This window comes from Cherax quadricarinatus, chromosome 87 (genome assembly GCF_038502225.1).
Source record: "Cherax quadricarinatus isolate ZL_2023a chromosome 87, ASM3850222v1, whole genome shotgun sequence".
Taxonomy (NCBI): domain Eukaryota; kingdom Metazoa; phylum Arthropoda; class Malacostraca; order Decapoda; family Parastacidae; genus Cherax; species Cherax quadricarinatus.
The window spans coordinates 18,446,311-18,463,043 of NC_091378.1; the positions used below are offsets into that span (position 1 = coordinate 18,446,311).

Consider the following 16,733-nt stretch of genomic DNA (forward strand, 5'->3'; position numbering starts at 1 on the left):
GACCAACGGGTGCGAAGTTGGGTAGCTATTGCAGCAAAATAGTCCAGAAATGGAACACCTCTATAGGAAATTGGTAGGTCATGTACTGCTGACCGCGCAGCAGTGTCTGCCTGTTCATTGCCCTGTACGTCGACATGACCAGGGACCCAACAAAAAACAATATCTTTATGTTTGGTAAAGATACGGCGTAGCCAAAGTTGGATATGGAGAACTAGGGGGCGAGATGTATCAAATTTTCGTATAGCCTGTAGAGCACTAAGGAAGTCTGAGACTACCACAAATGATGACACAGGCATAGATGTGATACGAATAAGTGCTGCAAGTACAAATGCTAGCCGAAGATAGTAAATGCCCCCGCACGACACTGTCCAGAAACACTGCTGCGAATCCCACGTCGTCTGAAGACTTAGAGCCATCTGTGTACACAGCGATGGCATGAGAATGAGAGTGGAAGTGATCAAGAAAAAGAGAGCGGGAAGCCACCATACGCAGTTGGGCTTTTGAGCAAGGGAGTGAGAAAGAACAGACCCAAACAGTTGGAACTTCCCAGGGGGATAGGGAAAAGTGAGATGCTACATGAACATATAAAGGTGGGAACTGAAGGGAAGACAAGAGCCAATGTAGGCGAAGAGAAAAGGGACAGAGCAAACAGGGGCGGCGAACAAATAAAGAATGTCTACTAATATCAGTGACCATTCTATAAATGGAAGGATTGTGGAGATCGTGAGAGCGTACATAGTAGCGAAGGCAATGGGCATCACGGCGATCAGACAAGGATGGAACATTCGCTTCTGCATAGAGGCTCTCAACAGGGGAAGAGCGAAAAGCACCAAGGCACAAACGTAATCCTTGGTGATGGATAGGGTTAAGGCTAGAGAGAGTAGCAGGAGAGGCCGCGGAATAAATCTGGTCACCATAATCGAGTTTTGATAAAACAAGGGCTGAATGTAGGCGAAGCAGAGTTCGACGATCAGCTCCCCAGGAAAGATGAGCAAGGGTTTTAAGAAGGTTTAGCCGGCTGTGACAAGTTGCCTTCAGAGAGGTAATGTGAGGTTTCCAGGATAACCTACGGTCAAAGAGAAGGCGTAGAAACCTGACTGTATCATGTTCGGGGATACGGGAGCCATAGAGATACAAAGGATGATTGGAGATGACACAGAGTCTAGTGAAAGTAATTTGGCGAGTTTTGGTACTTGAAAATTTAAACCCATGCGTGGTGGCCCAAGTGGAAACACGGTCGACCGCATGCTGGAGAGAAACTGCAATGAGATGACAGTCAGCGCCTGCACAAGCAATAGTGAAGTCATCAACAGAGTGATGACCAAATATTGGGTGGAAGAACAGAGGCCAAATCATTTATAGCAAGGAGAAAAAGTGTTGTGCTTAGAACACATCCCTGAGGGACACCTTCAGCTTGGACGAAGTCCGGGGAAAGAACATTATTGACTCGAACATGGAAATGTCTGTCAGTTAAAAAGTTCTTAAGAAAGGATGGTAGATTGCCTCGGAGGCCTAAGGAGTGGGCCTGGGCCAAAATATTATACCTCCAAGTTGTGTCATATGCCTTCTCAAGGGCATTACGAACATACGTATCCAAGCGTAGTTAAGGGGTCTATGGTAGAACGGCCCTTACGAAAGCCATATCGACTAGTGGAGAGACTGTTGTGTGTCTCTAAATACCACATTAAACGTCGATTTACGAGACATTCCATCACTTTGCAAAGTACACTAGTAAGAGCGATGGGACGATAGTGGGAGGCATCATGTCCTGTAGTACCTGGTTTGCGAAAAGGGAGAACAATGGCAGATTTCCACAGCTGGGGAAGAACTCCTTGTGCCCAAATAAGATTGAAGAGGTGTAAGAGGACTACAAGGGCTGACCAATGTAAATGTTGTAACATACGAATATGAATGTCGTCAGGCCCAGCTGCCGATGATTGGCAAGCTGAGAGCGTTGCCTCCAGTTCTTGAAGTGTACAAGGCACATTATACTGTTCTTCTCTGAGAGTAGAAAAGTCCAAGGGTACTAACTCTCTGGCAGACTTAGAGGAAAGAAACGAGGGGCATAGATGGAGCCCCCGGGAAATACGGACCTGATGTGTGCCAAGTTCAATGGCAATGTTGAGAGGGTTTGCTACATCAACACCAGCGACCAGTAGAACAGGAGCCGGGTCAGGAGAGTATTTACCACTCAATTTCCTCACTTTTTTCCAGACTGCACTCATAGAAGAAGCAGAGGTGATGGTGGAATCATTGTCTCGCCAACAAGTGCGTTTAGCTTCACGGATGACACGGCGAGCGATCGCACGCTTCTGCTTAAAATCAAGAAGTCTCTCAGCGGTTCTATTGTACCAGTACATGCCCCATGCAGCGCGTTTCAAACGTACTGCACGAGCACAAGCAGGAGACCACCAAGGCACGCACTTCTGAGAATGCCAGCCTGAGGTTTGGGGTATAGAATGAGAATTTTTTTTTTTTTTTTATTATCACACCGGCCGATTCCCACCAAGGCAGGGTGGCCCGAAAAAGAAAAACTTTCACCATCATTCACTCCATCACTGTCTTGCCAGAAGGGTGCTTTACACTACAGTTTTTAAACTGCAACATTAACACCCCTCCTTCAGAGTGCAGGCACTGTACTTCCCATCTCCAGGACTCAAGTCCGGCCTGCCAGTTTCCCTGAATCCCTTCATAAATGTTACTTTGCTCACACTCCAACAGCACGTCAAGTATTAAAAACCATTTGTCTCCATTCACTCCTATCAAACACGCTCACGCATGCCTGCTGGAAGTCCAAGCCCCTCGCACACAAAACCTCCTTTACCCCCTCCCTCCAACCCTTCCTAGGCCGACCCCTACCCCGCCTTCCTTCCACTACAGACTGATACACTCTTGAAGTCATTCTGTTTCGCTCCATTCTCTCTACATGTCCGAACCACCTCAACAACCCTTCCTCAACCCTCTGGACAACAGTTTTGGTAATCCCGCACCTCCTCCTAACTTCCAAACTACGAATTCTCTGCATTATATTCACACCACACATTGCCCTCAGACATGACATCTCCACTGCCTCCAGCCTTCTCCTCGCTGCAACATTCATCACCCACGCTTCACACCCATATAAGAGCGTTGGTAAAACTATACTCTCATACATTCCCCTCTTTGCCTCCAAGGACAAAGTTCTTTGTCTCCACAGACTCCTAAGTGCACCACTCACTCTTTTTCCCTCATCAATTCTATGATTCACCTCATCTTTCATAGACCCATCCGCTGACACGTCCACTCCCAAATATCTGAATACGTTCACCTCCTCCATACTCTCTCCCTCCAATCTGATATTCAATCTTTCATCACCTAATCTTTTTGTTATCCTCATAACCTTACTCTTTCCTGTATTCACCTTTAATTTTCTTCTTTTGCACACCCTACCAAATTCATCCACCAATCTCTGCAACTTCTCTTCAGAATCTCCCAAGAGCACAGTGTCATCAGCAAAGAGCAGCTGTGACAACTCCCACTTTGTGTGTGATTCTTTATCTTTTAACTCCACGCCTCTTGCCAAGACCCTCGCATTTACTTCTCTTACAACCCCATCTATAAATATATTAAACAACCACAATGAGAAGCTGCGGTATAAACTGAAGTCGAGAAGAGGTGTAGGAGCTCATCAATGGAGGATGAAGAAGGAACCTCAATAAAAGCAGTGAGGTGCGAGTAAAGATCCCAATTTGCCCGATCAAATTGCCAGCGAGGGCTACGGAAAGGTGGTGAATAGGAAGAAGTAAGAATGATTGGAAAATGATTGCTGTCATGTAAGTCTGGTAGAACAGACCAGGTGAAGTCTAGTGCAGTGGAGGAAGAGCAGACTGATAGATCGATGCAAGAGAGAGTATGAGTACGAGGATCAAAATGGGTGGGAGTACCCGTATTTAAAACATGGAGGGGGCGAGAGGCGAGAAAAGCCTCCAACTGGATGCCACATGAGTCACAATGAGCCCCCCCCCAGAGGAAATGGTGGGCGTTAAAATCACCAAGTAAAAGAAGTGGTGGTGGTAAGGATGAAACAAGAAAGGTAAAGTCTGGGATAGAAAATGCTCGAGAAGGAGAGAGATATGAAGAACATATTGTAAACCACTTATTCAAGTGGATACGGGCTGCAGTGTAATGCAGCGAGGTATGGACAAATAGTTGACAGTACGGAATATCATTGCGTAGAAGAAGGGCACTTTCATTAAAGGTCCCATCTGAGAAAGGATCCGAAGAATACAATAAATTATAGCCTGAGATAGGTTGGAAAACAGCCAAGTGTAATTTTGGTTCTTGTAAGCAAGCACCAACAGGGGAAAACATGGAAAGCAACATCTGAAGCTCACCCCGATTACCCCTGAGGCCGCGGATATTCCACTGTAAATAGGCCATGATTGGCGATGAAGAAAATACCAGGAATCCATAGGGAAAGGCACCTACGGACTAGAGGGGTTAGAAAAGTCAATGTGTGGTGGCATTGGAAGACGTTCAAGCAGCGAAGGAACCGAGCGTTGCGAAGAATGGGGTTGTGAAGATGGAGGAGAGGGAAGAGAAGGAACAGGAAATGAATCAGTGTCCATTGAAGGTTTAGTCTCTGCAATATATTCTGAAATGGCTTCAAGTGTTTCTGAATTCAAAGATGTATGGGAAACCATATTGGAGATAGAAGGGGAAGGGTGAGTAAAGATTGGGACAGTAATGGACTGTACCAAAGTAGAGGGGGAGGAAAGAGGGTAAGGGACTGGAGATGAAGTGTTGTGGGGGACAGAAGAGGCAGAAACCTGGGAGGTGGCAGAAGAGGGAGAAACTTGGGAGGGGACGGGGTTGGAAGGCATAGTACGAGGAGGAGGATGAATCTCCACACTTGTAATAGAGCCAGAGAGAGGGGAAGAACTAGGCCCAGAGACTAGAAAGGTAAAGTGTGGAGGTGGAAAAAGGGAAGGAAGGGGCAAAGAACATTTGAGCAATGTGGATTTTTTGGACTTCTGAGAAGTAGGGGGGCGATTGGTATTAGGTGTCATACAAGGTCTTGTCGATACTGGGGCTTGTGAGGAAGGACGCGAAGATGTGAGAACAGACTGAGTTGTAGTCGGGATGTCAGAGCCAAGGACAGCAAAAGGATTAGATGCTGGAGTGGCTATGGGAGTGCTACCAACAGACGAGGCTGCAGAAGATGGGACCCCAGAAGTGGGGGGGAAGTTTTGAAACACGAGAATAAGAAACACTGGGTAGTCTCCCTTGGAGGCGGAGATGATTAACTGCCATAGCTTAAGGGAGACCTTCTGCCTCTTTGAGGCAATGGATTTCACGTTCATTTAAGTAGACCTGGCAACAGCGGGAGTACGAAGGGTGAGCTTCATTACAATTAAGGCAAGATGGCGGTTGACTGCAAGATGTATTAGAATGGTCATCGGCACCACAGACTGGGCATTCGGCCATAGATCTGCAATATTTTGCTGGGTGACCAAAACGCCAGCAATTTCTACACTGTTGTGGTGTAGGTATCGCCTTTCGAACTTGTAACCCATGTCCCGCGACATGTACAGAGGACCGGAGTTTTCGGCTGTCAAAAGTTAAACGAGCTACATTGCAAGGGTAACGTCTCCGCCCACGGGCAGGAAGGACATAAGTGTCTACTTTGAGGATTGGGAGATCCTGGAGTTCCAGCTGTTCAACAATGTCATTGCCACATGACTGGAAATTCTGTTGGACTATGGTATGGGGGCAGAATGACAGTACCACTACAAGAATTGAGAGAAAGATGTTTTTCAATAGTGATAGGAGTAGTATCTATATGCGAAAGGAGAGAAAGATCATGAGCTTGGGTAGCATTCTGGACAGTGATGATGCGCGTACCGCTCTTGAGAGCATGAAATGAAATATCTCTACCAACATGACGCAGGAGCGCTTTGCCAATACTATGGTCAGAACGGTAGGCAGAAGAAGAAGTCGGTCTTAAAGTAAAGAATTTAGTCCATTGTGTGGTCCGAAACTGAGCGTGGAGAGGGAGTGCATGACGTGTCGGTCTTTTCCGAGTAGAATGGGAAGGTAACGAAGGAGCATCATCAGGAGATTGACGTTGGCGTTTAGGAGTAGGACCGGAGTTGGTCCGGCGTGAAATGGGCGGGCGATTCGAAAACTGCCGTACCGTAGAGGGAGAAGCCGGAAGCATAGTCAAAGGAGAGCGGAGTTCAGACAAATCGAAGGCGTCAGTCGAAGCCCAGGTACCTGAAGCAGGTGAGGAAACAGCACCAGCAAGAGGTGCAGGGGCATCAGGAGTGTCTGAAGAGTGGTCTAAAAACAAGGCAGGGTCAGAATGGGGTGCGGTATCAAGAAGGGGCCTGGGGGTAGTGGGTTCATGGATTGGGTTCTCCATGGTTAGGTTACTCCTTTGCTTTTTGTTTTTAAGAAAAAAAAAGAAAGAAAAGAAATTAAAAATTAAAAAAAAATAAAAAAGGGGGGAGCAGGGAGGAATAGTTCCCAGGAGGATGAAAGGGCCGGAAATCTCCCTCCGCGCCCAAGAGGACCTCAGCACCGCTAGTAGCGCAGATGCAGCATGGAACCCGTGCCATACCCTATCCTTCATGCCAGTAAACCAGCAATCCGGGATAGCAACCTCACATCTGCCGAGCTACCTCGGTGAACAAAAGAGAGGGCGGCCGGATATCCGCCACAAAGCATACCTCCTTCGGCCATCACCCCCGGAATCCGAAAGGTGGCTTCCAGAGATACACCCGTCACCCGAAAGACACCCAAAGCTACTCCGGGATACCGGAGAGGGATCGGGACATCCCCAGGCGATCCAGATTCCACGGCAAACTACGCCACCACCAAGAACCTCAATGGAATGGGATGGACCCCGGTAACCTTTCCCCTACCTAGGAACTAGCGCGCCTGTGGGAGAAATCCCAAAGGCCAAAAAGAGGAAGGGCAAAAGGGAGGGGGTGGGGAGGAGGAGGAGGAAAGGAAAAAGGGGAGGATGGGATAGGGGAGGGGAGATTGGGGGGTAATTAGGTTCAGTCTGAGGAAGAAGACCAACAGGTCTAATTCCTCAGACCAAGAGCCTCTTCACCACGCCAAGGAGCCCCTCTTGAAGAGGACCGTATTAGTCATAGCCTCTTCATTTAGGGAATTGAATCAATGCTCAACTTCCCACAATTAAGCCTGACTGCCTTCCCACACGCTCTATAATCTTACCACTTCCCCCTCATTATAATAAACAACCCTACAAACCATAACTAATCTATTTATTGGTATCATGTTTCACAAACAATGTTACTAACCATTTCACAGCGACAAATCAACCCATCCAGAGTACATGAATACACGGTATTTCAAAAACAAGTCTCAACGTAATGCCTCGTGGCTTGTGGCTTAGCGCTTCTTTTTGATTATAATAATAATAACGTAATGCCTCAAACACCACAAACATATAAACTCCCACATTGTATGTACACTTGCAATCATATTAACAATGAAAAGTCTGGGATGCGACCTTCATCATTAACTATGTTTGTAGGCATTAGTCTAAACTTGGTCTGGACACCAACAGTATCTTCGCTCTTTCAGTGATCAAAGTCATTATGGCTTTTACAATGCTTATTCCACAATTCACCAAAACCTATTATACCTCACTTGGATTCAAAAACTAATTAATTATCCTAAAATATTCAACAAATCATTAACTAACTCACTCCCTCTAACATGATCTACATCACATTGATCAACGCCACTACTGCTGCCGCCGCCGCCGCCACCAGTCAGACTTCCCAACAACCTATGAAAACAAATATTTACACATTACAGTCCTGAAAATTTAAACATACATTTTACATAATTTACGATAATTTAACTAAACTAACATTAAACACAATCAAGTCTTCTATTTTACATAACCTATTCAAACTTTGATCAATACTGCATCTATTTATTAAACTCCACTATTAAAAGCACTTACAAAAAATTAATTACTCATTACTTTTTTAACCTCTGACAAAGTATCAACTTTTTCTTATCAGTACTTTAATTATATTACCCAACACTACTCAATCCACACCTACACACTCAATTACCATACATCTCTACTAAAACTTTTACCACTCAACATATTATTCCTTAATTACTTAAACTTCATTTTAAGGCTGCCCATAATGCTATGCATAAAAGGACCTTTGGCATCTTACAAACAATAACTCATTTTCTTTGTACTTTTATCTATCTTCAAATTAACAACTAAATTTACTCTTTAAACTAAAATTATTAAATAATACTTAACTTTTTATTATTAGCTGCCCATACTCTCAGCCTCTGCCAAACTCCCAACACCAATACCAATCACCCTATCAAAAACTCTCATCCTCCATCTCTACTTCTATCAATCAACCTGCAAAAAAATTAAATACAACACCTAAATATTGTATTAAAATAAATACATTACTGACATTTCACTCACAAAACAATTTCAAAATTTTAAATAATTAATATCTAAAACTAATTGCTATCTTTCTTAAACACTGAAAAAAAACTAAAAAAAATATTCTCACTACATATATACCCGCCATTATCAAAAAAAATTGACAAGTATTAACACCTCAAACAACAAATGTATACACAACTCCCACATTACATATACACTTGCTCAAAAATTAATAATGACAAGTCTGGGATACGACCATCATTATTTATTCCATCTTACAACCCTAAATGCACCAAAAGTTACTTTCTTCCTTCTGCATCTAAAACTATCTTCATCCTCTCAACAACCTTCTCTCTACACGTAGCCTTTAAGGCTCCTCAATGAACAATTTACATAAAACAATAATACTCAACTTTTAACAACTCACGTACAGCAGCCTTCACTCGTCAACCAGTCAGTCTTCCCGCTAACACATCACCACACTAGATGCCTCTACACAACTCCATCATTAATTCACAATCAATCAGCCGCCAACTATTCACAAACTTCACAAACCTGAAATACAAAAACAACTATTACTAAACATCAAAAAATAACTATTTTCAACAAGTACAAAAAAGTAAAACGACAAATACACACCTTTCAATATTAATTCCTTCTCGCTGCCTCTCCCAAAGTCAGTCAGTCAGTCAGCCACCCACACTCAGCCGCAAACTCTTCACAACCTCCACCAACCTGAGAAACAAAAACATATCCATTAATAAACAGTATATCAACAATTCATTAATAAACTATTTTAAATATTTAAAACAAATGTTAATACCTTTCCACAATAACTCCTTATACTCGCTGCCTCCATCAAACTCGCATCGTCTGCAAAACACAAACAAAAACATTACATTTCTCTCATCAAATCCCTCAAATTTCATATACAACTCCACTACACATATTAAGACCTCAAACACCACAAATGTGTACACAACTCCCACATTACATATACACTTGTTCAAAATTAACAATGACAAGTCTAGGATGCGACCCTCATTATTTTGTCCGTGTTTCAAGCCTTAATACACTCAAAATGAAATTTCTTGTTCCTCAACCCATAATTATCTTCGAGTAAATCTTCTCCATACATAATTTTAACTAATCTCTTCACTAACAAACTTATGAAAACAAAAAATAACTTAACTCATCTTAAACAGCAAAAACCTTCACTCGCTCGCTCAGTCAGTCTTCCCACCAACACCTCGGCACAACCAAAACCTGCAACAAATATTTCAAACATTCAATTTACTATATTATACAATTAAAAAAAATGCCTACAAACATTTCACATGATTTCTTCAAACATTGTCACTTCAAAAATTAACAAAAAATACATACCAAATACACAGCAGAAGCACTAACAACCCACAACCTACTACACATATTAAGACCTCAAACACCACAAATGTATACACAACTCCCACATTACATATACACTTGTTCAAAAACAAACAATGACAAGTCTAGGATGCGACCATTATTTAGTCCGTGTTTCAAGTCTTAATACACTCAAAATTTCCTTTCCTTTCTTGCTCCTCAACACTTAATTACCTTCACCCCGACAGCACTATTCTCCCTATATACCTTTAATACTCTTAAATAAACAATTTGCACATACATAAAACAACGTTACTTAATACGAAGCACCAACAGCACCACCACCAGCAGTAGCCCACACTGGCTTCCTCTTACAAACTCCGTCACTCACACTCACCCGCCAATTCATCACCAACCTGTAAAACAAAAACAAAATTCAAATACATTGACATTTCTCTCTCAAAAATAATTTCTAGTCGATACACTAATAATATTTTAGTGCCATGTTTCTTAAACACTAGAATCATTTCTCTTTCTTTGTTAATATTTCTTCAAACTATAGATACCAGACATTACGTCCAAAACAACTCCTTCTCTCCAAACATTAAGACCTCATACACCACAAATGTATACACAACTCCTACATTACATATGCACTTGCTCCAAAATTAACAATGACAAGTCTAGGATGAGACCTTCATTGTTTATTCGGTGTTTCAAGCCTTAATGCAATCAATCAACACTGACTTCCCTAAAACAATATTATTCATCTTAAACACAAACAGCCAGCCATCCCTCAGTCCTCGCGCTAACACCTCACCACAACAAGAAAAATTCATATTAACCTTTTTAAACATTTCAAACATTATCACTTACAATATTAACCACAAATACATACCACATACACACCATTCCACAATTGCCGCCTCTGCCAAAATCAGCCAGCCAGCCACACTCAACCTTCAACTCACTTCACCAACCTGAAAAACAAAAACATATCTCTTAGTAAACATATCTCTCTCTACATGCCTTAAAAAAAATCAATAAACAATTTACATAAACATCAAACATTACTCATCTTAACATACCTCCTTAACTTCCATCAACCTGTAACAAACAAAACATGAATAAAAACGTCAAATTTCTTATAATTTGCACAAATAAACAAATTATATAAACAAAAATATTACCATTCAAACTGATTCACAAGAACAAAATACTCACTAGCAATGATAGTGGCAGCCGCTTTAACTGCCAAGTGCTTCTTCAAACTTCACCAATAACCAGCGTCAACACAAATTGTCAACCTACAAAATCAATTCTCTTCTCAAAGACGACTGCACTTCAGTGGCTACTCACTCCAAGCTACCAAAAATTCCCATCCTAATCAACTTAGTTACTTGACATTATTTTAATAACACGACATTCTCACAAACATATCAACCCTCCTTTTTCTACCAAACACACAGACGATGTGTGTCCGCCCCACCAACACCTCTTGGTCACTGACAGTCACTCAGCAACAGCTTCACTAATATTGTCCAATAATGACAAGCCCCTCTTTATGCTGGCAATAATGACATTGGCAAGGGAAATAAACAATCTGTTCTCCAAGTACAAGTCACCCAAACAAATATTTACATGCGCCTAAAGAAAACATGCCATTCATACCTACCACCACCTTCAAAAAACTGCATTACCCAATTAATGCACGTCTACAGCAATTGCTATAAATTGCTGCCAAGACAAATAATGCAACAAACTTGCAATCCCATTCATTAATAACTCAGACCTATTCTTTGGCAAAAAAAAAAAAAAATTATGCAAACAATCCCTTCATCTTGCTGGCGATACAATCCTATTACCCAATTCCATTAACACGCCAACTCATGACTCGTCTAGGAATTTCAACTGATAAATTATACACCTATGGCTATTTCTGCAAAACAATACAAATCAATCTAGCTGCAGTCTTAAAGTTACAAACAACAGTTATTGCTTTCTTATTACACACATACCTCAGGGATATCTTTAAAACACAATATTCAAAATACAATTACTGATAATGCCATTATTATTATTATAATCAAGGGGGAAGCGCTAAACCCGGAGGATTATACAGCGACTGGGGGGGGGGGATGTGGAAGGCATTCAGGCTTAATTCGGGGAACTGGAGCACAGATCCAATTCCCTAAATCAAGAGCCCCTCGCCAACATCAAGGAACCTTCCTTGAGGGGACTAATAATGCCAAATCAATTCATCAACAAAAAATGATAATCACAAACGACTAAATGACTATCTCCCTTAAGCTCCATTCTTCCACAAGCAGCAAAAGACCACCTGTGAAATGTCTACACATGGCTTCATTTGTACTCTGCATAATCATGGCCATAAACATAGACTCCAGTGTCACCTATTTTTGTATCAACACTATCATGTTGAAATAAACTTGTATAAATTTATATCTACCAACATAAAATGTTAACGTACGTTCAAGAAGAGTACGTACGTACTTTTCAGGAAGAGTACGTACAAGCATGAAGAGCACGTAAATTTACGAAGAGTACACACGAACACGAAGAGCACGTAAATTCGTGAAGAGTGCGTACGGGCATGAAGAGCACGTAAATTTATGAAGAGTACATATGAGCACATAAATTCGTAAAGAGTACGTACGGGCATGAAGTCTCTGGGATAAACAAGGCTCGTAGAGTTTCCTCCATGCTGATGCATCTTGTCCTGGTGGGAAGGTGATGCTGTGAATGTTTCGAGATAGTTTCTCTCCCTCACTTCTGCTGGCCATGATGCATGCTGTAACATAACAACCACTATGACAAAATTTGATAAGACAAGTTAAAGCCAAATTTCAAAGCATCTCTTAGAAATGGAAAAATGGTTGGCAAAAGCATTTCAGAATTCTTGGGGATCTTTCATCAGAGCCAAATTTAAAAAAAATTATAGAAAAAGGTCACATACAGGAGAGAAACATTATGACGGTTCATCCTGCATCATTGTCAATAATCAAGAATCAATCGAAGCTTTGTCATAAGGCTCCTCCACTAAGTGCAAGTTACTGGCATATTATTGCAGTCACAGTATTTTGACTTGTTATTATTCTTCTTCAGAAAAAACAAGAAAAAAAACAAGGGTCTTACCAGAGCTCATGTTGAGAACATTTCTGACATACAGTCAAGTTTCAACATAATGAACTAATAGGGGGAACTTTCCAAGCATCTTACATCAGAAAACTTTAAAACCAAAAAACAAAACAAAAAAAAAAGTGGAAAAAGCACTAAAGTATGTATTCTACTGTATACCTAATATAGTACACTACAGTTGTATAAGTGGGGCCTTCCTGTACTGCAGTAGTCTGGAACATAACCTGTTGTATAAGTGGGCCCTCCTGTACTGCAGTAGCCTGGAACATAACCTGTTGTATAAGTGGGCCCTCCAGAACTGCAGAAGCCTGGAACCTAACCTGTTGTATAAGTGCGTCTTCCTGTACTGCAGTAGTCTGGAACCTATCCTGTTGTATGAGTGGGTCTTCCTGTACTGCAGTAGTCTGGAACCGAACCTGTTGTATAAGTGGGTCTCCCTGGACTGCAGTAGCCTGGAACCTAACCTGTTGTATAAGTGGGTCTTCCTGTACTGCAGTAGTCTGGAAACTAACCTGTTGTATAAGTGGGCCCTCCTGTACTGCAGTAGTCTGGAACATAACCTGTTGTATAAGTGGGCCCTCCTGTACTGCAGTAGTCTGGAACCTAACCTGTTGTAGAAGTGGGTCTTCCTGTACTGCAGTAGTCTGGAACCTAACCTGTTGTACAAGTGGGTCTTCCTGTACTGCAGTAGTCTGGAACCTAACCTGTTGCATAAGTGGGTCTTCCTGTACTGCAGAAGTCTGGAACCTAACCTGTTGTATAAGTGGGCCCTCCTGTACTGCAGAAGTCTGGAACCTAACCTGTTGTATAAGTGGGTCTTCCTGTACTACAGTAGTCTGGAACCTAACCTGTTGTATAAGTGGGTCTTCCTGTACTACAGTAGTCTGGAACCTAACCTGTTGTATAAGTGAGTCTTTCTGTACTGCAGTAGCCTGGAACATAACCTGTTTTATAAGTGGGCCCTCCTGTACTGCAGCAGTCCGGAACCTAACCTGTTGTATAAGTGGGTCTTCCTGTACTGCAGTAGTCTGGAACCTAACCTGTTGTATAAGTGGGCCCTCCTGTACTGCAGTAGCCTGGAACCTAACCTGTTGTGTAAGTGGGACCTCCTGTACTGCAGTAGCCTGGAACCTAACCTGTTGTATAAGTGGGCTCTCCTGCACTACAGTAGTCTGGAACCTAACCTGTTGTATAAGTGGGTCTTCCTGCACTGCAGTAGCCTGGAACCTAATCTGTTGTATAAGTGGGCTCTCCTGTACTGCAGTAGTCTGGAACCTAACCTGTTGTGTAAGTGGGTCTTCCTGTACTGCAGTAGTCTGGAAGCTAACCTGTTGTATAAGTGGGCCCTCCTGTACTGCAGTAGCCTGGAACATAACCTCTTGTGTAAGTGGGGCCCTCCTGTACTGCAGTAGCCTGGTACCTAACCTGCTGTATAAGTGGGGCCCTCCTGGACTGCAGTAGCCTGGAACATAACCTCTTGTATAAGTGGGGCCCTCCTGTACTGCAGTAGCCTGGAACCTAACCTGCTGTATAAGTGGGCCCCTCCTGTACTGCAGTAGCCTGGAACCTAACATGCTGTATGTGGGGGCCCCTCCTGTACTGCAGTAGCCTGGAACCTCACCTGCTGAATAAGTGGGGTCCTCCTGTACTGCAGTAGCCTGGAACATAACCTGTTGTATAAGTGGGCCCTCCTGTACTGCAGTAGCCTGGAACCTAACCTGCTGTATAAGTGGGGTCCTCCTGTACTGCAGTAGCCTGGAACTTAACATAAGAACATAAGAAAGAAGGAACACTACAACAGGTCTACTGACCCATGCAGAGTAGGTCTATGTCCCCCCTCCTCCTGTTAGCCCAATGACCCACCCAGTCTGGCCACCTCCATTCAAGGAAGGAGTACGGCACCAGATCCAGCAGCACAAGCTAGTCAGGTCCAACTCACACCCACCCACACCCACTCACGTATTTATTTAACCTATTTTTAAAACTACACAACGTTTTAGCCTGAATAACTGTACTCGGAAGTTTGTTCTACTCATAACCTGCTGTATAAGTGGGCCTTCCTGTACTACAGTAGTCTGGAACCTTTCCTGTTGTATAAGTGGGCCTTCCTGTACTGCAGTAGTCTGGAACCTTTCCTGTTGTATAAGTGGGCCTTTCTGCACTTCAGTAGTCGGGAACCTAACCTGTTGTATAAGTGGGCCCTCCTGTACTGCAGTAGTCTGGAACCTTTCCTGTTGTATAAGTGGGGCCCTCCTGTAGTCTGGAACCTAACCTGTTGTATAAGTGGGTCTTCCTGTACTGCAGTAGTCTGGAACCTAACCTGTTGTATAAGTGGGTCTTCCTGTACTGCAGTAGCCTGGAACCTAACCTGTTGTATAAGTGGGCTCTCCTGCACTGCAGTAGTCTGGAACCTAACCTGTTGTGTAAGTGAGTCTTCCTGTACTGCAGTAGTCTGGAACCTAACCTGTTGTATAAGTGGGCCCTCCTGTACTGCAGTAGCCTGGAACATAACCTCTTGTATAAGTGGGGCCCTCCTGTACTGCAGTAGAATGGAATATAACCTCTTGTATAAGTGGGGCCCTCCTGTTTTGCAGTAGCCTGGAACCTAACCTGCTGTATAAGTGGGGCCCTCCTGTACTGCAGTAGCCTGGAACCTAACCTGCTGTATAAGTGGGCCCCTCTTGTACTGCAGTAGCCTGGAACCTAACCTGCTGTATAAGTGGGGCCCTCCTGTACTGCAGTAGCCTGGAACATAACTTCTTGTATAAGTGGGACCCTCCTGTACTGCAGTAGCCTGGAACATAACCTGCTGTATAAGTGGGCCCCTCCTGTACTGCAGTAGCCTGGAACATAACCTGCTGTATAAGTGGGCCTTCCTTTACTGCAGTAGTGTTGAACCTAACCTGTTGTATAAGTGGGTCTTCATGTACTGCAGTAGTCTGGAACCTAACCTGTTGTATAAGTGCGTCTTCCTGTACTGCAGTAGTCTGGAACCTAACCTGTTGTATAAGTGCATCTTCATGTACTGCAGTAGTCTGGAACCTAACCTGTTGTATAAGTGGGCCTTCCTGTGCTGCAGTAGCCTGGAACCTAACCTGTTGTATAAGTGGCCCTTCCTGTATTACAATAGCCTTGAACCTAACCTGTTGTATAAGTGGGCCTTCCTGTACTACAGTAGCCTGGAACTTAAACCTGTCATATAAGTGGGCCTTCCTTTACTGCAGTAGTCTGGAACCTAACCTGTTGTATAAGTGGGTATCCTGTACTGCAGTAGTCTGGAACCTAACCTGTTGTATAAGTGGGTCTTCATGTACTGCAGTAGTCTGGAACCTAACCTGTTGTATAAGTGCGTCTTCCTGTACTGCAGTAGTCTGGAACCTAACCTTTTGTGTAAGTGGGTCTTCCTGTACTGCAGTAGTCTGGAACCTAACATGTTGTATAAGTGAGTCTTCCTGTACTGCAGTAGTCTGGAACCTAACCTGTTGTATAAGTGGGTCTTCCTGTACTACAGGAGTCTGGAACCTAAGATGTTGAATAAGTGGGCCTTCCTGTACTGCAGTAGCCTGGAAACTAACCTGTTGTGTAAGTGGTCTCTTCTGCACTGCAGTAGCCTGGAACGTAACCTGTTGTATAAGTGGGCCTTCCTGTACTACAGTAGTCTAGAACCTAACCTGTTGTATGAGTGGGGCCCTCCTGTACTACAGTAGTCTAGAACCTTTTCTGTTGTATAAGTGGGGCCCTCCTGTACTAGTATGGAACCTTTCCT

General features: G+C 43.2%; 1 long non-coding RNA gene across 2 annotated transcripts in view; it reads right to left on the minus strand.

Annotated features, from left to right (window-relative positions):
- Positions 1 to 5,123: 5,123 nt before the first annotated feature.
- The window catches only part of LOC138855268 (uncharacterized), an 82,806-nt gene continuing 71,196 nt past the window's right edge, over positions 5,124 to 16,733 (minus strand). The window contains exons 3-7 of one of the 2 annotated variants that reach the window (XR_011394476.1): positions 9,267 to 9,316; positions 9,083 to 9,178; positions 8,857 to 8,998; positions 8,303 to 8,410; positions 5,124 to 7,804 (exon numbers count right to left, since the gene is read on the minus strand). This is a non-coding gene — a long non-coding RNA (uncharacterized lncRNA). Of the gene's footprint in view, positions 7,805 to 8,302; positions 8,411 to 8,856; positions 9,016 to 9,082; positions 9,179 to 9,266; positions 9,317 to 16,733 lie in introns of both variants that reach the window. The other variant, XR_011394477.1, reaches the window with a different exon arrangement.